General features: G+C 43.4%; 1 protein-coding gene across 2 annotated transcripts in view; it reads left to right on the plus strand.

The window, feature by feature from the left end:
- LOC147663026 (C-type lectin domain family 2 member L-like) overlaps positions 1-18,999 on the plus strand; it is a 104,903-nt gene that overhangs the window by 76,722 nt on the left and 9,182 nt on the right. The gene's annotated exons all lie outside the window — the stretch shown is intronic.

Below are 18,999 nucleotides of genomic sequence, written 5' to 3' on the forward strand. Positions count from 1 at the left end.
CAATGCGGCACTCTGTATGGAGGTGAAATTGGGGATACATGACGCAAGGCCCTCAAGAAGATGGTTCTTTAACAAACTCAACCTTCTAGACCCACAATGGTGTATAGATATGGAAGACAAGATTGAGCAGTTTTTTGCACAGAATAGAGGCAGAGCCCCATTAAATACGACCTGGGATTCATTTAAGGCCACCCTACGGGGGTTAATTACGTCTAAAGAAATACCAAAGCAGATGGCAAGAAGGGAGGAGAAAATCAATCTACAAATTGAACTCACGCAGGCAACCCAAGAACACTACAGGGTTAGGTCATCGCTCTCTGGGCAAAAGCTGTCTGAGGCACAGTGCAGGATGAATGATTTTTATTATGAGTTAGGCGAGACTAATAGCAATCTTTATGCCCAAAAGATATATGTGGAGAGTGAATATACAGGGAAGCTATTGGCCTGGCAAGCCAAAGAAAAGCCGGCCCGAAATAGGATAGACCAACTAACTGACCTCATCACTAAATTACATGCTAAGACTACTGCCTCTATTGGTGAGATGTTTTTGAAACACTACGAGGGAGCTTATCAAGCACCTGAAGGGGGTACATCCTATCCTATTGGGGAACCTTTAGAGTCACTCACAATACCTAAATTAGAAGATTAGGGAAAGAAATATCTTATAGAGGTCTTCTCAATGCTAGAACTAGATGAGTTGATCGGCTCCTTCCCCAATGGTAAGGCCAATTGCAATGATGGTCTTCTATTGAATTTTTAAAAAAATTTGGAGGTACCCTGCATAAAGAACTTCTAATTTTAGTCAACTACTTACTTCAAGGGGGTCCTCCACCGGACTCTTTTCATTCAGCGGTGGTGGTTAGCATTTTAAAAAAAGGAAAGGACAAGGAAAATTTAAATTCGTACAGACCCATAAGTCTTTTAAATACAGATTATAACATTTTTACAAACCTTTTAGCAAACCGATTAAATAAAATAGTGGGGTCTCTGGTAGCCCATGATCAGTGTGGTTTTATTGCAGGTAGGTATCTTCATTCAAATACAAAATTTTTACTGAAGGCACTAGATTATTTTAAGATTAATAAGGCGAAAGCTCAAATTTGGCTTTTAGATGCGGAGAAAGCCTTCGTTATAGTGTCATGGGACTGCCTTTTTGCTATTCTGCACAGTTTTAATTTCCAGATTGTTTTTATTTCTCTTTTAAAACAACTTTATATGAATTCTAGAGCACAGATTATTATTAATAATACCAATATTGGGACATGTCAGGTCACTAGGGGCACGCGACAAGGATGCCCCCTGTCGCCAATTTTATTCGCTTTATTTATTGAACCGTTGGCGATCGCAATTAGGGATACAAGGACCGAAACTGCCCCAGTAGTTGGAATGACAAATATAAAATTATACGCGGATGATATTGCTCTTTTTTTAGATTCTAAACCCTCAAGTCAATTGAAAATGTTAAATATTTTCTTGATTTCCAAAAACTAGGGGGCTATAAGATTAATGTTAACAAAACGGAAATTATTTTAACCAACTGCACTGTAGACACCTTAGTACCGGAATTCAGACAGATATACAACACATGCCCAAAGAGATATCTGGGAATATTCATATCGGACAATCTGGAAGACCTGTTTTCGCTGAATTTTTTACCTCTAATAAAAAAGGCTGGGTCTCTTTTAGATCATTGGAATTTATTACCCTTGTCTTTAATGAGACGGGCAGCGTTAGTACGCATGTCAATTTTACCTCTTTTCAATTTTCTTTTTAGCGCCGTACCCTATGAAATCCAGGCCTCCTATTTTAAAAAAGTAGATGCTTTGATCTCTTCTTTTCTCTGGGCAAAAAAATCTTCTAGACTTGCACTCAGCACTTTATACCTCTCATCTGCACAAGGAGGGTTGTCCCTTCCAAATATTAGAGAATATTATTTTGAGTCTTTTGCACACCATAGTTTTAGGTTTTTTTTTCTTCAGAAACCCACAAGGTAGACAATTTTTTTATGAAGAAGATGCTGTCAGAATCAAAAATCACTGACCCGGTTAGAATTACGAAAGATCCAAAGAAAGTTCGCTATAATTTCCTACAGTGGATTTTTAAACAGAAAACTCAGTTTTTGAACTTTTATTGTACCCCCAAAATAGGCAATACAATGGATTTAATAAACCTTAGTTTAGGAGAAGAGGGCTGCATGGATAATAATATAATATATCTCCAGAAGGAAAATGGCTTTGAAAAAAATTGAAGACTTCCTTATGGGTAATACGTGGAAGTCCTGGGATGAAATTTCTAGACAGATACAGCACTCCCACACAACTCTGAACTGGTCATTTCTTATGCTCAATCCAAAACTCAGAGAGCTCGATATAGGAAATTTATTCCATAAAGAAAATATCTCTACAGCTCTAAATAATCAAATACAAAAGAAGATGAGTACTTGGATTAAAATACTAAAAGAAAACAAAGGGCAGGAATCCTCCAGTAAGATCATTGAGAGGTGGAAAAAGAGGGAAGACATTGAAATTAGCCAGCAGATATGGGATAAGATAAATAAGTTTAATAAAACCATTTTCCGCGGTGCTAATTTCAAATGTATGCAATTTTATAATGTTGTCGATGTGAAGAAAAAGGCACCTGGAAACATATTGTCTGGGAGTGCCCCAAAATTCAGTTATTCTGGAAGGAAATAGAAAAATACCTCTCCATTGAGCTCAAAGCCACTATAATATTCGATGATTTAATTCCTGTCCTAGGCTGCTTCTCGAGTCATACTCCAGTCGATGAGTCCCTTTTTATTGCTTCTTTAATAGCTAAATCCCTCATTTTGCAGTCCTGGAAAACTGATCATGTTCCAACCTGTCAGGCATGATAGGTAAAATTACTATGAATCCAGGGCAGGGAAAGAAAATATGCATTGAGATCAGGGGCTCTTAAGAAATATGAAAAGTTCTGGAGTATATTTGAATCCTAGTTTGTTTTCTGTCGATAGCTAACTGTAATCACATCTTTTTAATACCAGTCTACCAGATTGTTTGTATTTATTCACATTGCACTTTATAAGTAAGTTTCTGAATTGATGAAATCTGAACACGTTTTTGTATCTATGTGTCCTGTACTGTAGTAACTCTATCTCTAAATGTTTCTTGTCTCAATAAAAAATTTTTTTTTTAAAAAGTCTGAGCTCCTCTCTGGCTCTCGCTCCCTCCAGCATGCTTTTTTCCCTCATGGGTACACAGGTCTTGGCGAGCAGGCATGCACTGGTGCTCCAGTCTCAAGGGCAGATGATCTTAGTTTGCCTGGGTGATGTTGAGCACCCAGCAGGGAGACTAGCAAGTTAGGCCTCTAGTCCTGGTCACAGGCAGGAGTCTTGCAGAGCTTCCCTTCCTCATGCTCGGCAGATGACAAAGTATGGGGTCTGAGACTTCCCTACTTATAGTTATTTTCTAGACACCAAATGTGGTTAAGGGTATGGATCTTTCAAGTTGTTTTTTTGGGTTCGGCTTCTTCGATTTGGACATCTCTTCCCTCTGAAAGATATCAGTCAAGGCAGACTGGACTCTCAAGGTGATTAACCCACAACAAGATTCATAAAAGTGACCAGAGTTCACACTTGGATAACAGCCACTGTTGCAGGGATTCTGCTCATGCACAGAACTATGCGCAGGAAACCAGGACCTTGGTGTATTGTGGTGTACCAAAAACCCATCTCAGTGCCCAATACCCCAATGTGACTAGAATCAGTGTCTCATTGGTTCTCCATGATACAGCAAAGCTACCAATGATTAGACAGCTCAGAACAAGCAACTTAGGAACCTCTCAGGAATAGTGAGAATCAAGAACATATAAGTCCACAACGCAATATAGTTTAAAATGTTTATTTTAACTACGTGCTCTAAGATGCAGTATCTTTACCAACATAAGTAAAAAGATGCATAAAATCAATACGATCAGCATTATTACAATTTCATAAAATACTAAGGGAGAAATCATATTATAATGATAGTGGAACCGGGTCATTAGTGCCTTGTGTACCACCCTCCCCTTGCTAGGAGCTAGCTATTATAATAATAGAAGATCTCTAGGTTTAAATGGGGAACCCCATACCTCCAAAATCAGGTGAAGTGAATCACATCCCAGATCAGCACAACTCTTTGCAGATGTAAAGGTTTTCTCCAAGTGTCTCTCTCATGCATGCAATGCAATATTAAAGGCACCCGAGTTTCAGTGAATTGCAGCTGTGTGCATGTTATGTCTAGAGCATGGGCCAATCAGCCTGAATCAACAGCATACATTGTTATTTAACCTTGAATACCCTGTACAGACTTAAGGTTACGGTGTAAGCCTACAGATGTGAAAAACAGACCGTTCTCATGTGAAGGAAAGCAAGCAGTTTGTCTTCGTAAGAACAGAGGCATGTAGTGTTGTGTGCAAAAGCGGCAAAATGGCGTTTGAGCAACTAACTCACTTATGCTAACATAGAAATGTGTGCAAGCAGAACCGTATCTTCACTATGCCCTCCCTTGATCGGGCCAACTAACTAAGGGAAACATAATAAGAACGCAGAGTTCAAGTTCGTGTGAGACAGAAATAAGTTCAGTTTTGTCAAAAGGGTCACCGGGAGATGAGAGGGACAAAAACAAAAAATGTTGAAAAAAAGAAAAAAGGTCAGTGAAAACATTTTTACCAGGGGTGGAAAAAAAAACGTTAGTATTGCAAGCAATGCCGGCTGGCCCGCTGTCAATTTAATCCATCAGCGTGTATGCACAGGATGTTGCAACAGCCTCCAAAAGAAAGTCGTTGTTATTATCAGCAAAGAGATCGCCATCCAATTTAGTAATGGGAATGAACATACATGTTCTTCGATAGCAGGAGCCTCTAGCACCATCAGAGGACAACTTGCGTTTTCATTGCGATAACTCCATTCCAGGAAGTCCTGTGCAGCCGCACATATGTCCCAATTTGCCAAAACTCTGTGCGCCGACACGCAGGACTAAATCCCGACTTCAGAACAGGCCAACTCATGAGCCACTATGGGACTCATTGGATGATCATAATCTGGGGCAGGGGATACCGAATTGGAGAGACAAAGTTCTAATGCCCATTCGAATTGGCAATCCAAGCAATCGAAGACAGGTTGAATGCAAGTAAAATATGAAAAGCAGAAGGATAATCTGTATGCCACGCTCAATGTGGCCAATGGCAGCACTCCATAGTGTTCAAGCATACAATCACGGAGCAGGGTCAGTCGGGGTCGGCTGTCTCTTGACACAGACAGTGCAGCCATTTCGAAGCAAGCAAATCAACAGCAGCACACCGGCAGCCAAGGTGAGAATTAGAGGGCAGCCGCCAAAGACGCTGGAAAAATAGAATGAAAAAATGCTAGTATCACACTTAATATAGTTTGGAATGAGGTCACAAGGCCGGAGCTAACCATTTTTAGGTCTCGCCTTTTCCAATCCGCAGGAATGGATTGGAGAGAATTCTAGTGGTCAAAATACTCGTCAAGCTATGGCTTTTTCAGTGCGGTTTTCTTCAAGTTCACGTGGCCAGAGGCACGCGCTTTTGGGCTGTAAACTTTTTTTTCAAGAGCTTTTGTTGTTTTTCATTGGCTCTTCACTTTGTCCATGCCTCATTGAAGCTGCAACCTCCGCCCACCTTCTCTCTGTCCTGCGCGTGCCTCTTGCTTATCTCACCGTAGCACGACAACATTCAGACGTGCACTCTTTCCAAGCATACCCCCCCCTGCCTTTAAATCGCGGAAACACGCACACTAAACACAAACAGCCCACAGACTCTCACGGCAACACGCACATGTCGACAACATTCCGACGTGCACTTTTTCCAAGCATACCCCCCTGCCTTTCACTCGCGGAAACACGCACACCAAACACAAACAGCCCACAGACTCTCTCCCATTCACGCACGGCAACACACACACCAAACACAAACAGCCCACAGACTCCCACCCTTGCCCCCTCCCAGACTCTCTCCTATTCAAGCACGGCAACACGCACACCATAGCTTCTCTCTCATTCATCTGCACGTTCTCCCCCTCCCAGACTCTCTCCCATTCACGCACGGCAACACGCACACCATAGCTTCTCTCTCATTCATCCGCACATTCTCCCACCCCCCCCTTCTACTTTTATGCCCGCTTTTCTCTCAAAACATTTTAAAACACAACCAACAGCCCCCAGACTCTTTCACATTCAGGCACACCATATGCTTCTTCCTTATTTCCTCTCTAAGGTCCAGCGCGTGCCTTTTGCTGAACCCACCCCCTTCCTCTGTAGCACGACAACATTCAGACGTGCATTCTTTCCAAGCATACCACTTCCTGCCTTTCAACTTGCTGCATATTTAACAACAAGGGGTGGTGATGGACAGAGTTTCTGAATTAAGCAGAATACTCTCACCCAGTCAAGAGATCAGGGCTAGATCCAACACCGTTTTTTAGCTCACTGCACCATCCCAGTTCAGAACCTGGCTATATGCAAATTAGTCTGTACCTGTCCCAGTGCATGATGGGAACAGGGCAAACCAAACTACCAAGCCAATTCTTACACTGGGAAGGAAACAAGCTTCCGGGGACCGGTTTCTGGCATTTCAGCCGTCGTCGGCCCGGCTTGCTTGAATCCTGATGGTGCAATGAGCAAGGGACTCACATCTGAGTATACCCTTCCACGCTTAGGGTGGACAAAATATTTAACAACAAGGGGTGGTGATGGACAGAGTTTCTGAATTAAGCAGAATACTCTCACCCAGTCAAGAGATCAGGGCTAGATCCAACACCGTTTTTTAGCTTACTGCACCATCCCAGTTCAGAGCCTGGCTATATGCAAATTAGTCTGTACCTGTCCCAGTGCATGATGGGAACAGGGCAAACCAAACTACCAAGCCAATTCTTACACTGGGAAGGAAACAAGCTTCCAGGGACCGGTTTCTGGCATTTCAGCCGTCGTCGGCCCGGCTTGCTTGAATCCTGATGGTGCAATGAGCAAGGGACTGACATCTGAGTATACCTTTCCACGCTTAGGGTGGACAAAATATTTAACAACAAGGGGTGGTGATGGACAGAGTTTCTGAATTAAGCAGAATACTCTCACCCAGTCAAGAGATCAGGGCTAGATCCAACACCGTTTTTTAGCTCACTGCACCATCCCAGTTCAGAACCTGGCTATATGCAAATTAGTCTGTACCTGTCCCAGTGCATGATGGGAACAGGGCAAACCAAACTACCAAGCCAATTCTTACACTGGGAAGGAAACAAGCTTCCGGGGACCGGTTTCTGGCATTTCAGCCGTCGTCGGCCCGGCTTGCTTGAATCCTGATGGTGCAATGAGCAAGGGACTTGCGGCAACACGCACACGCACTTCTCTCTCATTCATTTGCTCGCCCCCCCCCCCTTCTCTAGCACGACAACATTCAGCTTGTTTTTTTTTTGTAACCGCGCAGGCATGCCCAGCCGTATCGGCCAAGGGCTCTCCTCCAGTGGATTTTGGACAGTTCACGTGAATCACAATCACGTGACCTGCTCTCATGCACGAGACTTCCCCCTGGCAGCAGCATTTCTCCTTTCACGGGCGCCAGGCCACATCAAAGGGTTCTGCTGCCCCGCCCCCTGCTTCACGGCCATCTGTTCCCCAGCTCCAGCACCTCCCCTCTCTCTCCCCGCACACAGCCTTACTCGGATTTCTCCTCCCCCTCCCCAGCCAGCTTCCCCCAGGCCGTGTTCCCTCCCACCTTTTCTCCTCTCTGTCCCTCTCTCTCCGTACATCCTTTATATTTGTCCACCTCCTCCTTTATCTCAGCTCCCATCTTTCTCGCTGCTCTCCTTGTACTTTCTCACATGCCATCCCCTGTCTCACATTTCTCACCGGTTCTGTCCCTTTTCACCTCTCTTTCACCTATCTCCCACCATTGTTACTGCTTTGTCTGTCCCACCTGGTTGTCTCAATATCGCATACCTAAATCTCACCTTTCCTCAGTTGGTTTTTCTACCCTTTCTCTGTCCGCATAATTATGGATTTGCCGCATTTTCAGGATAATCCATCACCTGCTGCACAGTTTTCAACATAGTTAAAGATCGTGCAGGCAGTTCTGATGAGATTCCTATGAAAAGTTATAGTACGTCAGCATATGTCTCAAAGTCAAGAACCAAAGGCGAAAATTCTCCAAGTTATTATTAAATCATGGGTGCCTCTTAAAACTTGTGCTGCTTCCTCGTGGCTGCTTGCAGGAATTTTATCGATGTTCATCAAACCATCCCTCCCACAGGCTTCCCCAGCGTGCGCTCGGCCGGCCTCCCTTCTCCTCCCCCCTAATCACCCCCCCTCCCTCTCCATCACGGCCGCAGGCCGTGACTCGCATCTGCTTCTCCTGCCCACCCCCGTTGCGCTCTCCCCAGGCCCCCCTTGCCGACATAACATTTGGTCTTGTGCTGGAGTATCTGTCATCCCTTGAGGTATTCTTTAACCCTCTTCTCCTCCTTTATCTCAGCTCCCGTCTTTCTCGCTGATCTCCTTGTACTTTCTCACATGCCATCCCCTGTCTCACATTTCTCACCGGTTCTGTCCTTTTTCACAGGCTTTGCCCTGCTACTTCATAACCTGGTTTTCGACCCTGCTATGCCGAGTCTTGTGGTTCAGTGGACGAATGCAACCACTGTAGCGCCCTGTGTTCAACTCATGGTCACAGGTTCAAATATTGGTGGGTCCACTCACCCTTTCATCCTTCTGAGGTAGATAAAATAAGTACCACTGAGTTGGTTAACAACAAACATCAGAAATTCAGCGTGAAGATACCCTTCTGAGTGAACGTGTGCTTTAGGAATGCACATGCTATGTATGTGTGTTCCAGTACTACAATACCCATAAAGCTCTACCAATGTAAATCAGCCCTTAATGTCTGTATCGCCAATTATTCCAGTACTGTGGACCACTTCCAGTTCTGCCCAGGGTTTTCCAGGATGGTCTTCAGGCAACAATCCACAAATTGAGTATCAGACCCCACCCGTAGCTGGGTCACTACACCTCCACCCTCACTTACAAAAACCAGTGCTGTTTCACATCTGCAGCCCAAACAGCGCAGCCAATACACCCAGTCCCTAACCGCAACAGACCTTTTTATAGTTAAAAACTGGGACAACGCAAAGTCCTGGCAAGGCACTGGCTCCACAGCGGTCACTCTTCAGGAACCTGAACTCTGCCAGGGCACCTCACTCCTGATCTACACACGGCTCTGATGAGGAACCTCCTTCCTGAGACACACAGAAGAAACACGGGACCGATGCTGTTCCCCACCCACGCTGCCATGCAAGAATCAGAAGGCGCAGCAGACACCCAGGACCAACGCTCACATAAATGTCTCCGATGTACTTTAATCCTGAGGAACATTAGGCAAAGCTCTGCTGACGCACCACACTCACATCGGCACTCAGTACACACAACGTGCTGCTATTGTGCACAACGTGCATTTATAAAGCACATATACATTGGAGCTGAATTACAGATGTTTATTGTTGTCAATGGAACTCATTTCATCGACCTCGGAACAATGAAAGGCTGAGTGGCACCACCATGACTTTAACCTGCGATCACGAAGGCGAGCACAGATTACTGGCATGGAGGGATTAATCCACAGGCCCCAGGTCATGCACTTCACTCCTAACAAAGCACTGATCTTTGCATCTGCCACTAACCCCCCTCCCACCCCCTCTCCCCTCCCTACACACACACACACAAACACACACACACAGTTATTATTAAATCATGTGTGCCTCTTAAAACTTGTGCTGCTTCCTCGTGGCTGCTTGCAGGAATTTTATCGATGTTCATCAAACCATCCCTCCCACAGGCTTTCCGAGCGTGCGCTCGGACGGCCTCCCTTCTTCTCCCCCCTAATCACCACCCCCTCCCTCTCCATCAAGGCCGCAGGCCGTGACTCGCATCTGCTTCCCCTGCCCACCCCCATTGCGCTCTCCCCAGGCCCCCCTTGCCTACATAACATTTGGTCTTGTTTTTAGTGGAACCCATTTCCAGCTTGCAAGCCTGCCTGATAGCACCATCTAATTTTAGTTCAGCATCTCAATATGAAACTATATGGTAATGACGCTTCATCACATTTCTTTGCCTATAACCAGTGATTTTATTCTAAGGAACTTTTTACCCCCGTTTCATTGGTTGCCTCTGCCATCATAGACATTAACTCCTATAGCACCATCAAGGGTCAAGTGATGTGCTCCCCGACACTACAGGAAAGCCTTGTTATACCCTAGATTTTACATAGGTATTTTGTAGTGGTATTGCATGCTGAAATGTATTGTGATAACAATAATATTCATTATCTTTTAAGTACTCACTAATTCTATGGTCCACAGGACAAAGCAGGCATTAAAACAAAAAACAAACAAGCATTTGCAATGCAATAGGTCTCGCATTCACGAGAGTTTGAGCTATTACAATTGTAAATAACAATGCCTTTTATTTTTGTTTTCATTTTAAAAACATAAAGGGCTTTGTCATTTACAAAACCAATACCTCCATCTTTCCTACTGTGAGACCTATTGGCAACGCCAGTGCTTGTTAAATAATGGGCCTAGCCTATAGGAGTAGAGACATTAAAGATAGTGTGGATCAAAGCGCCACAATGAAGTGGGAGATCCGTATTTAAAAGTGCATGTACCTCAGTACGCGTGTTAGCAACATGAAGGACAAATGTTTCACAAGAAGAAGTAAGAGGGACTTCTTTCTGGGACAATAGAGCCCTTATTTTGTTTAACTTGTTGAACTCTGCTTTCAGGGTCAGAATTGAAGGCCAAATGGAGATATCAAGCTTTCCATGCGGGGGCGGCAAAAGCAAATTTTTACAGCAAACTACACGCTGTGAGAGAGTGACGATGTAAGGAACCCCAGCCAATTTCCCACCGCAAGCTTCATTATTTAAAAGTAAATAGCTACCGTTAGCTTACAACGTGAAAGTCGGCATGATAGCTGTCACTGGATTTCCTTTTAAAATGCAAGCTAAATTCAGAGCCTGCATGTTACAGGCGCCGTGCAATTGTATATTCTTACACACGAGTGAGTGATCAGTAGTGGAAGTGCACTCTTCCCCCTTTAAGTAATTCTCTTTGCCATCTCTCAGATGTCTGTATGAGAAGGGCAGAGATCAAACTTCATGGAGAAAGACGGCACCTAGTGGTTCATACCTACCCATGGCATAGTGTTTCATCATGAACTAAATTTAAACAAAGGAAAAGGCTGTGTTATTAACCTATGGATGAGCCATACCGCAGAATTTGATTCAGCTACAGAAAATGGTAACGGTTCCAATTTTTCAATATGAAATAGAGAATATGCTGCATCCTTCATGGACATGAACTATTGTGTTTCTGTTAAATTAAAAAAGGTAAAAACAATGATGAAGTATTCATGTAGTCCCAAGGCACTTTCCCTGATTTTAAAGTTTGTAAAGTCCAAGCAAACTGCATTATGGAACGCAACAGATTTTGACCATGGTACAAAACAGATACTTCATCCTGCACAATATCCATAACAGATGACACAATGTTATCCAACGTATAAATCCTGAAGGAAATCGTATTAATGCTATTATCAAAGACAGCAAGCACTTTTTCTAAATTTGCCTAGTCTATTGCTCTTAAACGGGTAGCCGCTTCAATTTGCAACAGTTTTTAAACTTCATTGTAAACAGCATATATATATATCTCTTGGATCTGCCACCCACGGGACCTTTAACAAAATCAGTCAAATCAACATTGTCAGTTAATAAAGATAAATGATGCTTAACAGACACTAGGGTGGAATATTTCAGCCAATTTTTACATTATTTCCCCACTGAATAGGTAGTAACTGAATGGGAATTTTCAAAACGGGGATCCGTTCTGTCCTGTGTGAAGCCAGAGGCCAGACCCAGAAAGCATTGTTGACAAGAATCAGAACTTGTTTGCCATAACAGCCAGCCTTAAGGGTCCATGGACAAAATATTAAATGAGGAGTTTGAAATTAAAGATTGCAACTCATCAAGGGACATATTGGTATGATTGTCCCATTTAAGGTAAGCATGCAGATTAGGAATTTTAGGGGCATTCATGTGTTTTGAAGTGGCCAAGCCCAGACATGTTTTTTGAGAAATCGTACTATACATGTGGCTCAGAATAAGACATGCATGGTGCAAAGCTTCAGTGCCTTGCACATGCCAAGGTTTACAACCCCAAACAGATTTAAGATCAATTGTATCTTTCCATAGCTCATAGCCACCTACAGCTAACTGATCCATAAAAGATTTGGAATACAGCAATTTTGTGTGAGTAAGCCTCACTTTAGAATTCAATTTAGAACTTAATTTAAAATAAAAGAAACTAGGGTTAGATCGATCAAAGTCAGTGAAATATGTAAATGTTTTCAAAAGAGTAGGGGAGCTGCCTTCTATGGGAATAGGACAATGTTCAGATTGGGTGTAATTAACCACATTTCTAAATGTATTAGCCTTATGCAGAAAATGATGGCCATAGTTGATAGGAAAACAAATCTGTGTAGTTTGTGGAGTCTAAATATAAATCTTCAGCTTCAAAAGCAGCATAATGTTTCAAATCAGAAAAAAGAGCTTCAACGGCTTGGACATCCCAGTCATCAGAGCGTATGTTTTGTTTCACAACATCCCCCATTGAAACACGAAGTACATTTGGAACATTAAGCACCTCTGTGGGTCCATGAATTTGAACTTTTACAGCATCCCATACAATCCCATCTAACACAGGCCAGGCAGTGATGTTGACAAAAGTCTGGTCCCATTTCATGATGTGTGATGCGGAGTGTAGGGCCGAATTTCCATCAATTAACCTAATTTTCGGTCATTCAGTTATGTAGTGTCCATTGACTAGACGAAAAAATACCATCACAAATCCAATCGACATGAACAAAAAATGGAGATGAGAACCAACCAGATGTAAGTCCAAGGTGGAACTAAAAAATGGCTTTTAAACCAATTAACAAAAATCGAACACCTCGATGGTACACTCAATGTAATGAAGTCAGAGTCAAATGAAAAACGTCCCTGGTCAACTGCATTTGTCTGCACACCAGGCAATGACACATCTGTGGGATAGGTGTATTCTATATCATCATTTGGATCACCAGATGGTGGATTTAATAGCGGATTAGTAACTATGGACATCTCTATGGCAATGTCAGTCCTGTTGGTGTTAGCCGAGGGCATATCAGAATTTCTCAGTATCGCTGGACAAGAGACCGCAGAAGTCATACTAAGAAGAATTGGCCACTCGTTGTAGTTTGACACTTTCAATGGAGATGTACCGGTTATCCCTGCGACCAGGAAATTATGGTAAAATGACTGTTCATATGCCCTGCACGCCAAGCACTGGAACTGGTGCACGATAAGAGGGACCAAACTCCTTCTTATTCTCCACCTTCTCACGGACTAGGTCACCGACTCGAGTTAGCCAGCCAACTACCGGAATTTGTAGAGCAGCTTCAGCTCCAGATGTGGAGGGCAAGTGTTCCTTTGCAAGACTGTCTCGATTTGTAGGTTCTGTAACAAAGCAGAATGATTATCTATGTCAAAGGGTACGGCTGTCGCCACCATGTCTAGACCATCAAGGTCCTGGACAAACATTTGTATGCCAAAGAGCAGTTCCTATGGGGTCCGCCCACCCAGAGATCTTCTAGGGAGATTATGAAGTGCACGTTGTACGCTATACAAATGGGCAAACCAGTTACTGCCAGTACCTAAAACTCTAGCTGTCAAGGATTGCTTAAAGCCAAGGTTTATTCGCTTCACAACAGAATTGCCCTCAGGCCAGTATGGAGACGAAAATTTGACCTGCACCCTCAAAGACCCCATAGCTTCCTTGTAAGCCTTATAGGCAAACCCTGGACCCTGATCAGAATGGAAGGTGCCACATGCTAAAATTCCCACAAAGACACACAAATCTGTGATGAAAGTTCGAGCATCAGCACTCCTTTGTGGCCGAAACCATAGAAAACGTGAGCATGAATCCACTGCAACTAAGATATACTTATATGCTGTATCAGAAGACAAAGGACCGCAGTGAGCTAAGTAAACACAACCAAGTGGTCTATTAGATATGTACAGCTGAGTTTGTGGCACCGTGCTGCAGTCAAAGGCTTAATCTGCTGACATATATCACAAGAGAGGACGTATTCACAAGTTTGTTTATATAATCCATGCCACCAGTAACGTTGCTGTAAGATAGAGACAGTCGCTGAAACGCCGGCATGAGCCGAGGCCATGCCTTCATGAGCGGCTGTTATTAAGGATAGCCTGCGGTCCGCGTTGGGAATCAGCGTGTCACCAACGTCGTTAATTCTCACATAGGGACCTTTATCAGGACTTAAATGATAAGAGAATTTAGAAGGGAAACCCCTAGGGTAATTATCACCCTTCTCTGTAACAGCAATAGCTGCCAAGATGTCATCATCAATCTTACTTTTGGACCTTGTAACTGCTGTTACTAAGTATGTTGCTACTGCTGTCTTTTCTGCCTCATCAGCTAGACTGCTACCAACAGCGTGCTCTCCTACGTGCTGGTGACCAAGAGTATGAATTACACTCACGAGAGCCAGATGCTCTTGTAAATGTAAATGTACAGGAATTTATATAGCGCAAATCACCGAGCGGTTTCTAAGCGCTTGCTTAGGGAACCTGTCCTGGTATTCCCTTGTGAGATAACCCCGGCAGGGTATCCGCAAGGTGAAAGCCAGGCATCCTGCCGCGAGGGGCCGTTGTGGAGTTTAAGCAAGCTATTGCCCAGAGTCGCAGAGTGTGAACCCGTGAATCGAGTAGGAACCGGAGCTAAAATTGTCAAGTCCAAAAACATTTTAGGACTCAAAACCCCGCTGAGCCGGGAATTGAACCCTGGTCCCGGGCTGACCTCTGCTTTGAGGTCTGCCTCCTCTAACCAGTGAGCCACACTTCTCCACACTTCTCTTTAAGTTCTGCGACTCGAACCCATAGCAATTTATGCTTAATTGTGCTACCTTTGGAATCACAATAGTCATTTTGAGTCCCCAAAAATTAATTGTCGTTGAAAGATTGGACACAGTAGTAAGAGTCACTTACAATCAAAGTAGTCACACGAGGATCAGCAAACTCCAGTGCAGGCACCAGAGCACGTAGCTCTGCCGACTGGGTGGTACAGTCCCTTAATGTCTGCGTGTGCACATCAGACTTGAATTCTACATTCACCATGGTACCAGCCACGATTGTGCAGGCCGCTGAATAAGAATGTTTAGATCCTGTCACCGGTTGCTCCGATCCGTCTATGTAAATGATACATTGGTAATCCTCAAGCGGGCGCATGGACAGAGGAGCAGGATGAACAAATCCATATTGTAAAAACTCTTGTGTTTGCAAAGAAGGATCAAAGATAAATGTGACATTCGGAGATGTCAGCGAAGTGGCCTATTGTATCCAACGAGGATGTAAAGCTTTAGAATTTGGTACACTGGCTTTCGTCACTGCCTCAAGTGCAGGATAAGGTGTAACAACCAACATGCGTTTTCCCTGTAACAGCGCTCTCTCTTTCAGAATCGCCATCTGTACATCTGTCAAAAGCTTTTCAACAGAAGAAAATCGCATTTCAGCCAAAGTGTACAAGTGTGACTTGTAAGCAATAGGTACTGTGTCTCCTTCATTAAACGTCAAGTATGTGAAACCCACGGCACCTGGCACAATTCTTATCACCAGGTTAGTGTGGTTATCATGAGTCAGTAAGTATTTAGATTCAAGAAGATCAGACTGCAAAGATTGCAGAATACCTGAATGTTCAGGCAGCCAGCATGATTTGGTAAAAGTTTGTTGTATCAAGGCATATAGCGGCTTGATACGCTGGGCATAATGGGGAATGGGTTGTTGAGGTGAAAAATCTGGGCTTTTGGCTGGACTCTATGCTTAGTTTTTCCTGCCATACAAAAAAAGTAGCTGCGACCTGCTTTGGTATCTTACGTGGGCTTCGGCCGGTGTTGACATTTTTTGATGCTCCGACTCGACAACTGATAATTCAGGCAGTTATACTGTCTAGGCTCGACTATGCGAGCTCGCTGTTGCTTGGAGCCAATCAGGCCGAAATTACGAGATTGCAGCGCGTCCAGAACACTGCTGCTAGGGCTCTAGTCGGTCGCCCCAGATTCTGTTCTGCTAGAAGTACTATTTTCAAGCTCCACTGGCTGCCTGTGCTTCAGAGGATAGAATTTAAGACTCTATGTCTTTCTTTTAAGATATTGAAACTTGCTTCTCCTCAGATACTAGAGCATCTTATTATCCCTTACATTCCTTCCCGTCAGCTGAGTTCCTGTGGACAAAATTTAGCCGTGGTTCCTCGCTTTTTGAGAAGTAGGTCCGGCGGTCGCTCTTTTAGAGTGCTTGCCCCCAAACTTTGGAACTCTCTTCCTGCCCATGTTCGTGCACTTGATGATCTTCTGACATTTAGGAAAGCTGTTAAAACGTATATCTTCCCAAATAGCTGTTAATGTTCTTCTATCTGATCCCTTCTGTTGCTCTGTTCCTGTTGTGTTCCTTTCCAGGCGCAGCGCTGGGACGCCCCTTAGCTGGGGCAGCTGTGCGGTTAAAAAATGGAGTTAACATAACATAACATAACATGTATGTACACCCGAAATACGAAAATCCCAGCAAAGATTATAGTTTTTGGAGGAGATCGTAAATGAGTGCATTTCTCCAGGAAGTGAGGTGCAAGACCTCAACCTTCATTGTTGAGGTCATAGCCCAGGAACAACACTGTGTACTCTGTGATGTGGGATTTTGAAAAGTAAAATTTGTATCCGTAGTTCACAAACATAACTATGATGCAGTCCACGCGACAGAGATACGGCCATAATTCGTTGTCCGTGAGATAAATATAATCAATGCACGAGTACACATCCGGGTCTTTGCTTTCTAACAAAGAGACGACACGTGTGGAGAAAACGCCTGGGCTGTTTTTATAGCCCATTGCTAGTCTTTTAAATTGTTTTTGTTTGCCGCCACAAGTGAACGCTGTCCATTGACTACTAAGAGAGGACAGGTTATGACTAAAAAAGCCATTGGAAATCTCTCGGGTGGTTTTTATCCTTTAATAACAAGAATGATGGGACCCCCTCAAAAGTTAATTGTGGCCAAGGAACAGAGGGGCAAGAAGAGAAACAACACTGAAAGGGAATGTTCCAACAAGGCCATAATCTTTTAACACTGGTATATATTCCATCCTTAATTTTAAAAAAGGTGACAGATACATAATATATTTTTTGGGGAAATTTTCTTCAAAACCAAGAAGTTTGTTTTATTATAATTTTCAATTTATTGATACTTTTATACATATCTTTATACTTTCATTTTATAAAAGACATTGCATCACAAATACACATTTATAAAGGCATACATTATTCACAAAAGTGAAAAATACAGAAAAAATAACACAAAATACCTTACATAAATAAACAAACCCCTGGAAACAAACACTCAATCACTCACAGACTCTCAAACTCCCACTATCATACACATACTCCATTCACAGCCATAACGTCTGGAAAAGGAAGGACTGAAATTAATTGGCCGGATAGTCATGCCAACTAATCGGTCTCAGGGATGAGAACCCGCACTGGGTCGACGCGCGTTTCGGCGGCTCAAGGCCACCTTCCTCAGGACCTCTTACAGGCGGTACAGTCAACTTATCCAGGGGACAGTTAAAACAAGTTCTTATTCATGGATCCTAGTTCGTAGTATCGTGTGAGGGAAATAACGTAGCCATTTGAATAGGAAGATTGGATTCAAAAGACCAGAGTCGTAACTGACAAAGGACAAAGTCTCTGTTGCCAAATCGGGGAAGTTATTTAAGGGCGAGTTCAGTAATCAGCGCAGAAGTCTACATAAAATATCCACCTTTTAGTATAAATAAGATGATCCTATTTCCCGTTTTTCATAAAGTTGAAGAGCATTACTTCATTCAGTAAACGGCGGTAGAGATAAATGCCTCTATCCGTGTCTTGCCTTCGGTATTCTACAGATTGTAGACCAAAAAGTCTCGCCCGTCTGTTACCCTCGATGCAAACAGCCTTTTACGCACGAGACTGTCCATGAGAGTAGAACTATGGGTGTTCTGTACTTCATATGTATGAAAATGAGAGTTTAAATGCTGATAATCCAAACTAGGCGGTACGACCCATCAGGTTTGGTTACAGTGAAAAGAGGATTATTCATGGGTGACACACATGTCTCAATCACACCTTGATATTCTAATTGATCAAGGATTTCCGCAACAGGAGCTTTTGCTTCCCGCTGCATGGATTATTGGGGTGTGGCTGTGGCATAGACTGCAATGGAATCTCATGTCTGGGTGAAAGTTTATCCAATCCGACCTGAGTATGGTACAACGCTGGTGCAAGTACCAGAGCCCACTCTTCTGCAAAGTTCTGTGCCTGGTCCTTGGGTACTGTGTGTGAAAAACTAGGGAGGATTACCACCTCCCCCCTCTGAGCGGCTAAAACGAAAGGCGTGGGCCAGTCAGTCTCAGCTAACAAAATGTGATATGTAGAGGTCAGATTTTCCCACAAAATCCCATTAATTATATGTCTATGTCACCTTCTATTAAAAGTACTATATCATATAGTTTGTCAGGGGGAGCCACTCTAGTGTCAGCTGTCTCCACTGTGATAAAAGTGTCAGTTGCTGTTGCCTTCAGATATGGACGCAGTGCTTGCCGCACTACTGTAACCTCCGCTGCGTTGTCTAGCAACGTTAATGCCCATGTCAGGTCTCGAAGCTGTGTTCTCACTATCTGTTGCGTACAATCAATTACTTGGACCTCTTGTAAACCTTTGATGGCTACTCAATCACTTACTTAAGTTAACAGAAAAGCTTGGAATGGATAATTTTCTTTTCCAGAGTCAAACCTTTCTTACTTTAGAACGTGAATCCTCCGCCCCGATGGGTTTGGGAAGTATT

This window comes from Lissotriton vulgaris, unplaced genomic scaffold (genome assembly GCF_964263255.1).
Source record: "Lissotriton vulgaris unplaced genomic scaffold, aLisVul1.2 SCAFFOLD_2054, whole genome shotgun sequence".
Taxonomy (NCBI): Eukaryota; Metazoa; Chordata; class Amphibia; order Caudata; family Salamandridae; genus Lissotriton; species Lissotriton vulgaris.